Consider the following 15,892-nt stretch of genomic DNA (forward strand, 5'->3'; position numbering starts at 1 on the left):
GAACAAGGGAGCATTTCCAAAGCCGGCTGCCAGCCCTCTGTCTACCCACCCAAGAGCCAGTACCAGAACTCGGGCAGCATCTCCTGGGGGTTCCTGGGAGCTCCCAGCCCTGCCCAGGAGAGGCTGTGCACCCCACTGTCCCATTAAGGAATGCTATCACAACACCGATGTAGCGATGTAGCGACAGAAATAACCATCCCTGCCTCCCATGGGGTCTCTCTGCCTAGGAGAGCTGCCCTTGTGGCTACCACATTCAGCCCCTCCAGGCTCCCAGAAATTGTCCGTGTGTGTGTGTGTGTGTGTGTGTGTGTGTGTGTTTCCTGATAGAAAAAAAATGGAAATTAGGTTATATAAAAGATGTATGCTTTGGAGCCCAGAGCCGCTCTTTTAATGAGGGTTGCGACGTCTCCCTCCCCACACCCATAAACCAGGCGGGTTGGACGTCACCGCTAATTCGTTTCAGTGATGATAGGATAAAGGAGGGACATTAAGAAATAAATTCCCCCTCATGACCCTCCCTGAGCTCACGGCTCAGTCCCTACATATTTATGCCACGTTTCCAGACGCTGGGCTAGGAGCTACTTAGTGCTGCCGCTCCTCCGAGGGGCGGCCAGGCGGCAGGCAGCGCCGGCCGGACCGGGTGAGCCACGGGCGCGCGTGCAGAGCGCCTGGCACTGCATGGGGGAAGCCCACAGCCTCTGTCCCGAGCTGGGGTTCTCTGAGGCGGAGGGAGGGCGGGGAGGGGACGCGGGAGAGGTGGGGGCTCTAGGCAAGAGGGGGTGGGGAGGGAGGGATCAGAGAAGCACAAAGCGGAGCGGAAGGGGGAAGGACTCGCGCAGCTCCTACCCGGGCGAGTGGGTGCGACTGGTGCCCTCCAGCCTGGTAGGACAGGGCGGCGGACCCGAGGATTAGGAACTGGGAGGAGGAGGAGGAGGAGAAGGAGGAAGAGGCGGGCTGGCGAGAGGACCCGAGGGCGGGCGGGTGCGCAGCGCGAAGAGGCAGCTTCTGTGCTGCCCGGCTTGGCGGCAGGTGAGTTCTTGGCCCAAGCGTCCCGCGTCCTCTCCCTGTCCCCTCCGGCTCCCTGCTCGGGCGCGAGCTCCCAGTGCGTAGGAGAGGTGCGGGGTTTGCCGAATCCCAACTTGGTTCGGGCAGCCTCCTTCCCCTCCCCACGGGCGGTCCCAGGCAGGGGCTCCGGCCCTGGGGGTCTTTGCGCCCACCCCGCTGCAACTTTGCAGGCTCCTGGGTTCTCCTCCAGCTGCGCGCTCCGCTCCGAGCTGTGTGCCCACGTTAATGGCGGAACCTTTGGCACCGCTTGCTACCCACCGCGGGCAGCCGAGGCTGGGGGACGCCAGTCCCTGGGGATCTGTGCACCTGCCCAACCCGAACTTTAGGCTTTTCTCCCTGCCCAGGTCTTCTGAGGTAGGGCACCTGCGAGCCCAGGGAAATGGCGGACTTGTTCGCTTTGCCAGCCACCCTCGGTGGGGGGCCTGAGGCGGGCTCTGCTCCCGGGAGCCTTGCTCCCGCCTGCTTCCAACTTTGCAAGGACCCTCGTCTTGCACCTCTTACCTCTGTTCTGGCGGGGATTGGGGTGCACGAGCGCTGGTTCCCAGAACCTTGAAAAGTTGTGCTTTGTGCTCGAAAGATACTCTAGGGCTTGCGCGTATCTCCTTGACCGGCGAGGGGTGCGCTTCCCCGGGATTAGAAGCCGGACAGTGTGCACTGCGCGCGGTTTGTTTGCTTCCAGGTAGCCAAGGGCTGGAGCAGGTTTCCTGCGAGATCCAAATTCCAGGGCCACCCCAGGGGCCCTTGGGCCCGAGGGTCAGCAGGAGGCTCTCCAGACCCGGTCCTAGAGTTAGCCAAACCCTCGCCCCCACCCCCAGGGCACTGTGACTCTCCGGACCCACTGCGCTGTCCAGGGTGGGCACCCAGAGGGAAGAGCCATGCGCAGGAAGACAGCAGAGACCTAGGGCAGGAAGCTTCTGAGGACGCCCCTGGGTTCTAATCCTAGATGTACCCTGTGCTTGTTGTGTGGCCTTAGGTAAGTCCCTTCCCCTCTCTAAGCCAGAGTTCTCCTCTGTAAAACGGGGAAAACAGTCCATAGCTTTCCCGTGGTACTGTTGTAAGGACCTCATTGCGCGCTTGTGAATGTGAAAGCAAAGCCTAAGGTGAGTGCTCAATTCACAGGGAATGTTGCTGATATTTTAAGGCCCGAGAACCCGATCCCCGAGATTGATGGCCAGGGGTGTCCTGCCCAAAGGAGCTGGGGGTCTGCCCCTCGGGATCCCCTGGCTGTGGTAGGTTGTATTCACCGCCAGTGGGAACCAAGTAGCCCCAGGGAATATACATAGTTTCTTTCCCACAGATGAAGGCCTTACAGCCCCGCTCAAACCCAGAGCTCAGGCCCCAGAAGAACCCAAGAGCAGCGGCAACAGAGGAGTAGCCCATAGGGTGTCCCCAGGCAGAGGCGCGGAGCTGACACAGGTGTGCGAGGCACGTCCTCCCTCCGGTGGCCCAGGACCTTAGGAGAAGGGAGCAGGGCTCCATCCCTCAAGCTGGCCCCCAGGGAACCGGGGGAAGGACTCCCCTCTCCATGTCTCTAATGGGGAGGGGCACACACTATGGCTTCACAAAGATGTAAAGTAGTGTTGATTCTCCCCACTGTTGTTTTTAATTTAGATAAAAAAGAGACGATGCCTCCTGCCCAGCCTGCAGGAGAGGCATCCACTCTCCTCTGCCTTTCCAGCATCATATCTGAGAGGCCTTGGCAGGTCCCTGAGGGGGGACATTCGGACCCACTATGTCTACCCCCCACCTCCTACCAGCCCGGATTTCAGAAGCCCCGAAGGACCTCAGTGCTGTGCCATTCCCCAGACCCTGTCACCCACAAGGTAGTCCTGGAATGTCCTCAGGAAGGCTCCCCCAAACTCCCCGAGGTAGCCAGCACAGTGATCTGAATGCCATTTTCAGATCTGAAAACAGTCTGGGAAAACCAAGCAAACTGCCCATAGTCCCCTAGCTGGCAGGTGGCACAGCCGGAAGCCTCAAATCTGGTTCTGGGCTTCTTTGGGGAATTTTTTTACACATCCCTGGGCATGTAAGCATTTTGATGTGCACTCCTCCAGTAGCACCCCACAGCCTCATCTCCTGATACATCTGCTCAGCTGGAGGCTACCCCAGCAGTCAGGGGCACAACTTTGTCCCCAGAAATTGCGGTTTCCCCAAAGTCCCAGCTCGTGTAGAGAAAAGGCAAGCAGCACAGTGAAGAGATCTGGTAAGGACCTCTGCTTGAAACCAAGCTTAGCTTACTCCATGGCTGTGTGACCTCTGGCTGGTTTCTTAACCTCTCTGAGCTTCCGTTCCATTATCTGAAAAATGAGAGCAGTAACTCCCACAAGGGGTTGTTTTGAAAATTGTTGGATAACGTATGTGAAAGGTGTTCTGGAAACAATAGTTTCTACCAAGATTGGTGGTTGTGCAAGACAGGAACCCCAGAAGGAAGTCTTCGGTAGCAGTCATTTGGGGCCGATAGTGTGGACATGGTTTCCAGACTAGCTTACCCTTTGCTCTTCCTGCCTCATCTCCATTTCCCCCAGATGGCCAAAGCAACACTCCCCCCCCCTCCCCCAGTTTGTTGTTTTCATCTGGGTGGGGTGGGCTGCTCTCTGAGGGTCTCCAGTGAGCTGCAAGGTGCTGTCCAAGGTACCACCCACATAGTTGTCAAAAGACTTCCCTGCTGTGGGGGTGCTGATTTTCATGGATGCAACAAGATTTGAGGGTCAGTTCACCTGGGTATCATGAGCACACACAGGTTTGGCTGTGCTGCCTTTTTGAGTATAGGTTTTGGGGTGTCTTATGACAAGATTTGGTGCATTGCCTGTTGTTCAGTTTCTGTGGGTCTGAGCCTTGGGTAGTGGTTGAGAGCCACAGGCAACAATCTGTACTCATTAGAACTGGGGCTTTTTCCAATTAGAAACCGGATTGTGCAGAAGTTGAATTGTTGTAGACCAACGAGACAGACCAGACTCAGACTCCGAACTGGGTTCAAATGAAGAGAGCTTTATAAGCCGCGCCGTGACTGTCCCATCTACGCAGAGGAGAGAGCAGCCCCTAGCTCAGGGGGTGAGTTGCTTATATAGTTTTCTTAGCCCCTGTTAAGAAAGTGGGCTAAGCAAGCATGTACAGAAGCGAACATCTGAGGTTAGCCATTATGTCTGAGGGGTGAGCAGTTCTATTTGCACAATATAGTGGTCAGCTCTGACTGATGCCCATCTCCTTCCCTCCTACCTAGTTCCTGTAATCTCCTTAGGGTCCAGGGCAAGGTCTACCAAGTGGGAAATTTTAACTATAAGTTTTCACAGTACTTTAGCTGTATGTTCTTTTGTTTTATTGCCCTATTGTCTGTCCTGCACAGAATTTGGTGTTCCAGGACCAATTTTCATCGGGCCTGTGTGAACAGTGGGACATGCTTCTCACTGCGGGTCAGTGCGGGTTTGTGTGGTTCATGATACAAAGGCTGCAATGATGGTAGACATGACCACTCTTCTCCTTCTGATATATGACGGCATTGAGACGTCATTGAGAAGTCCCACGCATTCTGAACTTAAAAGCAATTTAATTCCGTCTGTTTTCCTGGTTATTGTCATAGATTGGACAAACTCTTCAGAGAGGCTGAGCATGACTCCTTCCACCTTGACCTTGCTGCATGCACTTCAGCTGTGGGTCTCCATCTGATGTTGGGCTTTAGTTCCATTGGTCGACCCGTTTGTCCTTTCAAAGAGGAAATTTCTTTTAAAAGTGACTTACCAGGTATAACTTTAGGAACCAAGTAATCACAACAGCTAATAAACCCTGTCTAATTACCACTGGTTCCACCAAACCCACTGGTTTGAGCTCATTTGAACAGCTGAGTCCCCCACCCCCACCCCCCACCCAACCTTTGCAAGTGTTGTGTATGTTTATATTGTTCACACACTTATTCTAAGGAAGGATAATTAGAGTAGCATCCTGCAAGTATGGAAAATTGAGTCTACTCGACCTTATTACATGAAAATGATCTGCCCAGCCGGTGTGGCTCAGCATATTGTGTTCCATGGTTCCATTCCCGGCCAGGGCACATGCCGGGGTTTCAGGCTCGATCCTCAGTAGGGGGCATGCAGGAGGCGGCCCATTGATGTTTCTCTCTCACATCAATGTTTCTATCTCTCTTTTCCTTCCTCTCTCTGTAAAAAAAAAATCAATAAAAACATATTTTCTTTAAATGAAAATGATCTGTCAACAGAAAATGCCCCTAAGTTCCCAATAAAAGTAGAGCCAACAGGGTACAGTGGGTGTGGATCCTGGCACAGCCGTAGTTAGTGATGATAAGCCGAAGCTGAGCAGCAGTTATGCGTGGTTCTGTGGCAGACGTCAACACATTTGTCAAGTGTGTAATGATGAGTGTTAAATAGCAGGGCCCATGTCAGGCCCCGAGGACAGGTGCCCAGATTAAGGTGGCGTGAGCCCCACTCCTATGTACCCTGCGGTCTGGTCGGGCCGTGAGCACCAACAAGCCTTGTGCCAGGCTTGAAGTTTCTGCAAGAGCGGTAGAGGTGGAATGCTGCCACAGCACCCAGGACGGGTGGCTGGGGGACCAGGAAAGGCATCTCAGAGGAAGCAGCATTGGAGCTGATAGCCTTCCGATGGCCAGCACCCTCCCAGTGACAGGGTCTCCGGTGCCAAACCGGGTCAAGTGCAGCCAGGTCCAAAGTGCAGCATCACACTGAACATCAAAAAAGGACGTCATCTGGGGAAGCGTCTGACACCAGGCTCGGGCACTGGTGGCATCTGTGACTCCGGGTGAGTGAGTTAACCTCTCTGAACCTCAGCCATGTCATCCATAGTATCGGGTTATCACCACTGCATTGTGTTGTGTGGGGGACCCATGTGTGTGTAACTCTGGAGAGGGAACAGCCTCAGGCCGATCTCAATGATCAGAATAAAGAAGAGAAGTACAAAAAGGAGAGAACCCTTAAGTTAGCCAGCTGATTGGGGGCCGGCGCCTTCCACTCACTCAGCCCCCATTTTCTCTTCTGGGAAATGGGGGAGCTGGAATCCAAGGACATGTCAGTCTGGAAGCCTGCAGGTGGCGTTTATTTGGCTGCCATGGGGTTTGCGCTTTGCTTTGCTTTGCTTTGCTTTGCTTTGGTTTCGTCATTGTTTGTTGTTCTTGCCCTTAGGTCGCAGGCCCCACCATTAATAGTGTTTATGTCTTGCCTGGCCCTTCAAGACATTCAGTTCACAACCCCTAGACTAACTTCCCTCTGAGACAGTTTGAATCACAACGTTCTGTGCCTTGCCCGAGACAAACATTTGCCCAGTTCTCGTCCATCAGTCGCATTCGTGATTTTTGCTGACGGTCCCTAAAAGAAAGGCCGCTCTGTGAGGACAGAACCCTTTGCAGGAGCGAAGTCCCCTTGTCCAGCCTGGGCAGCGTTTTCTTCTTCCCCGCCTCTGATTTGCGTATTCCGCCACCTGCCATTATAAAATCAGCTCTGTTCAAGTGGGATACCCCAGAGAACACAGGCCTTCTTTTGGGCCATCAAAGATGCTTTGGGAGCCTTCAACTACAGGCACCTGAAAGAAATTCCACGGATGTTCAGGGGCGTCCTGAAGTGTCCCAGCTTTTGCTAGGAACCTTTGCCCACCAGCATTCAGTAACATTCAGGAATGTCTTCTTTATGCAAAGCTTGACAGCCAGATGGCTACCAGGCGATTAAAAAGGTGGGCCTTTCTGGAACCTGTTTCCAGGGAGAAATGAAGAAAGGCACTTGTGAACTCAAAAAGCTTACCCAGCTTCTGATGCTATTCATGAGCATCCAGTGGTTCCCAGCTGAAGGATTCCGTGTCTTCAGCAAGCCAAGAAAGCTGCCTCTGCATCTAACCAGCAAGACCTGGCTCCTAGCTCCAGGGGCAGAAAGAAGTGGGAGACACTGCCCCTACCCCCAAGTACTCCTGGCGTCTGAGACAGGGATCAACTTGCCAATAACTCGAGTGCAGTGGGAAAAATGGTGTGGTCAGTCCATCCTCCCTGGGCATTGAAAGGGCCGGGCAGATCCCACTGGGGCAGTATTTCATTCCACAGATTGTAAGCTGAAAGTGTAACCCACAGGGACAAATCGGAGTAATACTCGCTAGCAGTTGACATATTTTGAGCATGTTTTTCTCTTTGATTTTCGAAGCAGTCTCTCTTGGCTGCAAAACAGTCAATAAGGAGAATAAAAACCAATTATGTTCATGTACCAGAATTCAGGTAATGAAAAGGGTCAATAAATTCTGCATGTTAGTATATTAAGTCTTAGCTGGAAAGACCTTCCTTGTCATTTCCCCCTCATATGGTCGTCACTGAAATGAAATAACTTTGTCACAAAGCTGGTATAAAATAATGAGACGGGATGGATTTTCTCAGCTTGATATTTTTATTATTTTTTAACAAACATGCAAAATCTCTTGCATGTAGATATATGTAGTTTCTTTATCTGCTGCCTTCTGTGCCCGGGATTTCTTGGGGGTAACTTCTTCAAGACTTGCCTTCGGAAATCCAGACATTTCTTTCTTAATGCCAATACCGTATTCGGCTTTTAAGGGAGTATTTGCATTTGAGAAACACCAAGAAGTATCAGGAACCACAATTCTGCGGTTAAAATGGGCGATTGTCTTGGAGATGGTGTGAAGACTGAGTTCTGAGGCAGGCTGTTTTCGAAAACAACATGGTGCAACCAGATTGGATTTCTCGTCTCGTTCCAAACCGGCGTCTAAGTCAAGCAGTGTGCCCTGGACACTTCATCTTGAGACTGATGACAGGAACCAACTCCCGTGAAGCCAAAAATCTTCCCACTGAAGAACCCCTTGACAGCCAATTTCTGGGTGGCAGATTGACTTCTCTCTGCTAAGCAGTGGGGCTCAGATTTACTACTCGGGTTACTATTGTTTGAAAAACAACCTTAACTGGATATTTGGGACAATTATGCCAGTATAGGTGCTGTGGGTTTTGTGAGAGGCTATATTTATTCTTAGACGATGCATGCTTAAGAATTTAGGGCTGAAAAAAAAAAAAGAATTGAGGGCTGAAGAATCTTATTTTCAAATGGTTCAGTGTAAAAGACAAGTAGGTAGACAGGCAGGTAGGTTGACAGGTAGGTACGTAGGTAGAAAGGAAGGAGGGAAGAAGGGAGGAACAAAGAGAGACAGAGAGGGAGAGAGAAACAGAGATTAATGGAAGGATGGATCAATCAAGCAATTGATAGATACGGCAGACAGACAGGGCAAATGAGGCAAATGCTAATAGTCAGTGAATCTGGTTGGAAGTTTATAGGTGTGCTATTCCATTTTCTGTGTTTAAATATTTCCTAATAAAAAGTTGGGTGGCCAGGACAGCTTTAGTTAGACCTTTCTCTGTGTTAAATTTCCCCACATTTCGTAGGAGAACAATATTCAGCCTCCCATCTCTGTCCCCGTCTCCGCACACACACAGACACACGTGCACACGCACAGACACACCTGCACACGCACAGACACACACTCAGAACACTTCCTTCCCTGGAAGAGATCAGCCTGCGGTTCTGCCGGAGGTCACTGTTAGCCATGGCAGCGTCTCTTTACATTTTCCCCTCAGCGTTTTAATTAGGGCTGTGAGTCACTGTGCTTTATGAGGGCTGGTGACAATGTCACTTACGGCTGTGTAGCATCCCGATCGAGCCCTCTTCCACGGTGCATTATATCAGGGGCGCTGAGCAGGTGACAGTTCCCTCTGTCAGAGGCAGAGCAGGCTCCGAGCCTCTTGAGGAATTCAGGAATGAGCTTGAGGCTCGTCCCCGCAATATCTTCTCAAGTTGCCTCTTTGACCGCTGCCCTCGTGGCCGTGGTGTGCCTGAATGCATGCGTTCTGACGGGTGATTCAGAACAGCAGCTTTGACACCCTCCTTGGGGTCAGCAAGCTCTTCTCTCGGGCACTGGGGTCTGCCTTGCCATGACGTCGGCTCCGGGGGGGAGGGGGGGAGGAGGCAGGGTTCTGGAGCCCATCCGAGCTGGATTCGAGTCCAGCCACTGCCACTTATTCCCCCTGTAACCTTGGGCAAGTTATTTAATCTCTCTTGAAACCTTCTTTTTCTCTTCTGTAAACAGGAGGATAACTCCATTGGGTTAGTGGGACCATTAATTGTTGGCACGTATCCGGTACTCCGTCAGGTTATCATAGGGTGAAGGTGGTCATTAGGATGGCCATCTTAGACATGCTATGCCCCTGATCATTCAGGTTGCTTCTGATAGTCCTCATCCCTAGACCCTAGGTGCCATGGGAACTTAAGAATTTAAGGCTGGCCCTGGCCGGTTTGGCTCAGCGGTTAGAGCGTCGGCCTGCGGTGCAGGGAGACCTGGGTTCAGTTCCTGCTAGGGGCATGTGCCTTGGTTGCGGTTTGTCCCCGGCCCTGGTTGGGTCGTACGGGTGGCGACCACTCGATGGGTCCCTTTCACATCAATGTTTCTCTCTCTCTCCCTTCCACTCTATCTGAACAAAATATCAAAAAATGTCCTCGGTTGAGGATTAAAAAAAAAGAAGAAGAATTTAGGGCTGAAGCATCTTATTTCAAATGGTTCAATGTTAAAGATAGATAGATAGGTAGGTAGGTAGGTAGATAGATAGATAGATAGATAGATAGATAGATTGATTGATTTGTCAGTCGGGGTCAAACTAGGATACAGAAGACCTGCAGCTTGGATTTCTAAGATGATTTAATGAAAGAATTATTTAAGGACACAGTTGCCCTGGCCAGTTTGGCTCAGCGGTTAGAGCGTCGGCCTGCGGTCCGGAGAGACCGGGGTTCGGTTCCCGCTAAGGGCATGTACCTCGGTTGCAGTTTGTCCCCGGCCCTGGTTGGTCGTGCGGGTGGCAGCCACTCGATGTGTCCCTTCACGTCGATGTTTCTCACTCTCTCTCCCTTCCTCTCTCTCCCTCCCATTCTATCTGTACAAAAAATGGAAGAATATCCTCGGGTGAGGATAAAAAAAAAAAAAGGACACAGTTTAAGGCATTGACAAGGGAGGGCAAAGTGTCCAGGCCTAGCAACGGGAAGTGATGAGCACCCCAGCCTGATAAAGCAGGGGCGGGAACAGCATGACCCAAGCCCTTCGGGCCAAGGAATAGGGGGGGGGGGGACCTCCCAACAGAAGCTGAGCTCAGAGAGGAACGCACATTTCTCCAGACCACAGCACTAAGACAGAAGTGAGCAGAGGGAGAGAGAACAACCTCTCCCCTCCCTCCCTCTCATCTCCTTTGTGCCTCCCAAGGCCAAAGCCAGTCAGAAGCCAGAGGGCAAGGAGCCTGTTGGTAGCCACAGAGGCCAGTCCCCTCCCGGGCCCAGAGGCATTTTGAGGAGGGTGGAGAACAAGTAGCTCAGATGGGGCGGGGGGAGAGCTCACTGGTAATCGTGGGTGAAACCAACCCGATTCATCAGTGCCGAGCAGAAAGATGCTTCCCGATCCGGGGTGTGCCGGAACGTCTCCAGTGTTCTGTAGGATCCTCGGGAATCCTCACAACCAACCAGGCATTTGCTTTGCTTTCCAGCCCCGAACTGCATCCCCAGGTACTTTGAGGAAATGGGAGCGGGCATTGTAAAACCCCGTGAACAGTGCCAGGGCACCACGACTTAACCAGCAAACCGTAGGGTAGAGCTCTGGGTAAATAAAGCGTTCGCTCCGTGGAGGAAGTAAGGTTTGTTGAATAAGCTGCTGAAGTGGGTTTTGTGTTCCGTCCACAAGTAACCAGTATGGTGTCTGTTGAATGTTCACTCTGTGTTGTTCTGAGCATATATCCGGGGGCGGTGGCCAGCTGTGTCGTGCCAGCCAGGGGTGTGTCTTGTGAAAGCAGCTCTTGGGTGACAAAGCAAAGCATTCTAGTGGCGGTTTCTCAGGGGCCCTGGAATTTTCCTGCTGACCTGCAGGGAGAATCCAGATCAGACTTGGAGGAACGTTCTTGACGAAAGCCGTGTGATGTTGTAGAAAGCACCCCGGGGTGGCTGGGAGCTGGGAGTCCGGCGCGGCTCTGGCAATGACGGTGACCCTGGCCAACATTCTCAGCACACTCACGAAGGGCCTGCTACTGTGTTCAGTGCTGGGCTCACGCAAGTGCAGGTTTTCCATAATGTAGTAGATACTCCACTGGAGGTACCCTTTTTTTTTTAATTGAAGTAAAATTCACATAACATCAAATGTATTGTTTTAGGTATACTTCGTTGGCTTTCAGTACATCCACAATGTTTTACAACCATGGCATCTATCTAGTTCCAAAACATTTCCATCATCCCCCTGGGAAACCCTCTCCCCATGAAGAATTGAAAACACGAGTTTAAACAAGAACCTGTAAATGGATGTCCATAGCTGCTTTATTCACAACAGTCAAAAGGTGGAAATAACCCGAATGTCCATCAACGGATGAATGGATAAACCAAATGTGGTCCAGACACACAGTGGAGTGTATTCGGCCATAGAGAGGGACGCAGTCCTGGTACCTGCTACAGCGCGGAGGGTCCTTGTAGACATTGCGCTGCGTAAAAGGAACCGCACATTGTGGGATTCCAACGAAATGCCCGAAACAGGCAAATCCACAGACGGAAGAAGGAGTGGTTGCCTGGTGCCGAAGAGGAGGCGGGACAAGAGCGAGAGCCTGCTTACCTGGTGCCCGTTTTTTAAACACTTTTTATTTTGAAGTCATTTTAGACTCACAGAAAAGTTCCAAAAGAGTGCAGCGAGATTCTTTATACCCTTTTCTTCGGCATCCAGGCAGGGACGGGGAACCTTTTTCCTGCCAAGGGCCATTTGGATATTTATAACATCATCCGCAGGCCAGACAAAATTCTCAGCTCAGAACTGCGCCTGCTGTGTTTGGTGAGGCTAATTTCGCGAGGCGTGCGATGTGGGTGGGTTTTGATGCTGCAGGCCTTATACGGCGTGCGGGTCGGATGTCCCCACCCCTGAATGGAAGCACCGTTCATAGCCATGGTCCATGATCGAGAACAGGAAATGGACAGTGATGTGATGCTATTAACCAGACTACAGACCTCGCTTGAATCTCACCACGCTTTCCACAGACGGCCCCTTTTGGTTCCAGGATGGAGTCCAGGAAGCCACACCATTCACAGGGCTCATTTGTCTCCTCTGATCGGCAACAATGTGTCAGCTTTTCCTAGCCTCTCATGGGCTCGACACTTTCAAAAGCCACTTATTTATGGAATATAATGAACAAAATAAGCTGACGATCAAAATAGACCCAGAGACAAGGCAGTAGGGAGCAGACTGACAAACCTCAGAGGGAAGGGGGTGGGGAGCGGGAAGAGATAAACCAAAGAATTTGTATGCAGATGTGCATAACCAACGGACACAGACAATAGTGCGGGGAAGGCAGGAGGGGGATGGGACAGGGAGGAGGGCATCAGTGGGGGAAAAAGGGGAAACATCTATAATACTATACTTTCAACAATAAAGGTTAAAAAAATAAAAAAGTGCTAGCCAGTTGTTTCGTAGCATGTCCCTCAATTTGAGTTTGTTGGATGTTTTTTTAATCTACTCTATTCTAGACAGAAAAAATGTAGCTAGCACCTTCGTACAGTGAGTTCATGGATATTATTCCTTACGAAGTGGTTATAGTAAGTACTAAAGATAAATAGTGAGTCGACTTTAAGGAAGAATAGTAAATGAGTAACTACATAGGCAAGACATAAGTAGGTATGAAGGTGGTCGGACCGGTTGGGGAAATGGGGCATTATTTCAGGTAACCCTCACAAGGGCCCCGCAAAGTGGATACAGTTATCAGTCACCATTTCACAGGTGAGGAGACGGGCACAGAGATGCTAAAGGTCTTGCCCAAAGTTCCGAAGTCGGTGAATGCAGAGTCAGGATTGGAACCCAGGACCTGCCATCTGAACCATGCCATCCCCTGATAAGCCTGCCTTCCCACCCGCGGTGCCAGCTTAGATGCTGTTCCAAGCGACATCATTCTCTTTCCTCCATGATTTTTATTCCGGGGGGAACTGGGCAGAGCTGTATATGGGAAGGCCGAGTCAGGTGGGAATGTGTCACTCAGTGCAGGGAAGGGCTGTCTTCCCGGGGCTCAGGTGCACTGGTGCGGCAGGAGATAAGGACCCAGCCCTCAGGGAACCCCAAGGCACAGTCACTCAGGACAGCGTGTGTACCTGGGCCTGGCTCCTCCGAAGGGAGGAAGGAGTCTGGTTTCCATCCAGATCTTGGAGTGAGTAGTCGTGGGCTGGTTCGACATCAGAAGAAAAGGCGCTATTTCGAGAGAAAGCGTCACTCCGGGAAGGGTTTCTGTAAACACACTGAGGTGAGAGAGCAGGCAGGTGTGCAGGGAAGGGTGCCCGTCGTGTGAAAGGCTGTACCGTTCTCAGCAGCTTTAACGCAGGGAAACAGGTCAGCTGAGCGGCAGCCACGGGGCACAAGCTGGGACAGATGCAGAGAGCGCTCAGGATGCGGGGACCTGGCTGAGCCTGTAGCAGGTCAGTACTTCTTCCTTTTTATGGCTGAATCAGATTCCATCACGGGATAGGGGACACCTAGGATGGGACCCAAATCACTGAGCACATCTGTCCCTCATTGAGCAGCTTCTAAAGGTGACCTTTCTTGCTTCCCTTTGAACCTCACTATCTAGCAAGGGTCCCAGAGTCAAATAAGTACCTACAGGGTCCTGGCAAGAAACAAATGAATGCGGGGGTCACCTGGGAGCCAAGAGGAATGGAGAGCTCATGCCCCGTCAAAGGGGGCACCCCCCCCCCAGCTGTTGGTTGACCTTCGGGTAGGCAGACCCAGTGTGAGCACACCTTGCAATGTTCCAAGAAAACCAGAAATCTGCATTTCATGTGAAACGTGCCGTTTTTAACTGTGTTCACCAAATGAAACTCATCTGCGTGCCCACGGGGGTTGTTGGTAGAATCTGGCCGGAGCAAGCAAGCGATCCCCCTGCGTCCGAAGCACTTTTGTGCAGAACAGTTTATAGAACAGTTTGGGTTGGAGATGAAATTTCATTTGAAAGTGCCATTTCTGTAGGTCACAAAAGAGTGGACTCTCTGCGGTTTTACAAGGTTCAACCTTAAATGATCACACTCCCTAGACTGAAGTGTTCTGCTTGAAGCATCGCAGGACAACGAAAAAGTGATGCAGGTATTTAGAGGCAAACTGGTTTCTCAGACTATAATAGACACACCAGCCACCTGGGGATCTTCTTAAAATGCAGAGTTGGTCTGGGGCGGCACCCGAGACTCTGCATTTCTAAGCAACTCTCAGGTGATGCTGCTGGTCCATGAACCACACTGTGGAACAAGGCATTCGACCACATTCATCGCTGATCATTTTACGGACTTCACTGAGGCCCCCTCTTTTGCTCCCCTTGTTCTGAATCCTAGTGTTGTTACCCCAGTAAGTGAAGACTCATTCGTTCATTCATTCTTCCCTGTTACCACCTCCCTGCAGCTGATACCTGCATGGCAGCCGCCATCTGGCATGGGCTCCCCAGTTCTCTGCAGTCTCCACTGCTCCCTCTCACCTCCCACCTGGGCCACTCACTCAATCGCTGTAGACTTGGAAACTGAGGCTCTGGTTTATTGGGCACCTACTATGGGCCAAGCACTTTGCTGTGCACTGAAGGTACAACAGTAAACCAGGAAGCCATGATCTTTGTCATCAAGGAGCATACAGTCTCAGTTCATTAGGATGAGCTGGTTTTGGAACCAAGTAGTTATTCCATAAAAGCTGAATAAACAAAGGAGTTGTAGCAGGGGTCTCTAATACTATGATCCTTATTTTATTTTTAAATATTTTTTCTTTATTGATTTTAGAGAGAGAGGAAAGGAGAGGGAGAGAGAGATAGAAAACATCAATGAACGAGAACATCGATCGGCCGCCTCCTGCATGCCCCCCACTGAGGATCCGGCCCATAACCTGGGCATGTGCCCTGACCAGGAATCAAATCGGCAACCTCTCGGTGCATGGATCGATGCTCAACCACGGAGCCACACTGGCCTTATTTTATTTTAAAAATACATAATCATTTATAACTCTCTTAACTCTAAATAAGTATAACCAGCTTTTTACTGTCATTATGAAATTGATCTTTGAAATGTTTACCTTGACAAGCAACTAGTATGGGGTCTGTGGCCCCCTGCAGGGCTCTGGGATACCTGAAAAGCCTGGAATTGTGAGCACAACCTTGTGACAGCTTACCCCTCCCTCCGCCTATCATGTATCCTCAGACCCCGGTTATCAATCCGGAGAGGTCGATGGTAAACGAAGGTGGTTCACCAGGAGGGGAAGACTAATTTTGAATAATCAAGAAAGAAGCAGTTTAACCAGACAGAAAGTGCGCCTACCAAGAAGACTGCTGCTCACATCCTGAGTTGGGTGTTACTGCAATATAAGATCCTGAGTAAACATCCTAATTTCAGGGGGGAGGTAACAAAAAATGAGCATGCAACCTGAGTTTAGAGAAGAAATCAGGCAAGAGACCTAAACTCTAGTTTTGAGCCTGTTTTAAGAACCTATGAGCCTCAAACTCCTTATCTGCACAATGTCAGGTTAACCCGGTAGCTCCCACTCTTATTGCTGAGAGGGTCGTGAGTGCTTGGGAAACCATGTAATGTTATGGCCTCTCTCCCCGTATAAATGCACTTATGCACATAGTCACAAAAGTTGGGTACACAATTCCAGGATTTTCAGGGACCCCCGAGCCCTGTCAGGGTCCCTAGACTCCAATTATGAACGATTGGAATAAAAAACCCCTAAGGGTCATTTTCATCATCCGATGACTAAAATTATAGGTGGTGATCAGGACAACTAAAATAAAAATATGCAGTAA

At 50.9% G+C, this 15,892-nt stretch overlaps 1 protein-coding gene across 2 annotated transcripts in view; it reads left to right on the plus strand.

Annotated features, from left to right (window-relative positions):
* The first annotated feature begins 350 nt into the window (after positions 1–350).
* Positions 351–15,892, plus strand: part of NOS1 (nitric oxide synthase 1) — a 99,458-nt gene continuing 83,916 nt past the window's right edge. The window contains exon 1 of one of the 2 annotated variants that reach the window (XM_036276382.1): positions 351–640. The gene's annotated coding sequence lies outside the window, so the exon portion shown is untranslated. The remainder of the gene's footprint in view (positions 641–15,892) is intronic. The other variant, XM_036276381.1, reaches the window with a different exon arrangement.

This window comes from Molossus molossus, unplaced genomic scaffold (genome assembly GCF_014108415.1).
Source record: "Molossus molossus isolate mMolMol1 unplaced genomic scaffold, mMolMol1.p scaffold_m16_p_22, whole genome shotgun sequence".
Classification (NCBI taxonomy): Eukaryota; Metazoa; Chordata; class Mammalia; order Chiroptera; family Molossidae; genus Molossus; species Molossus molossus.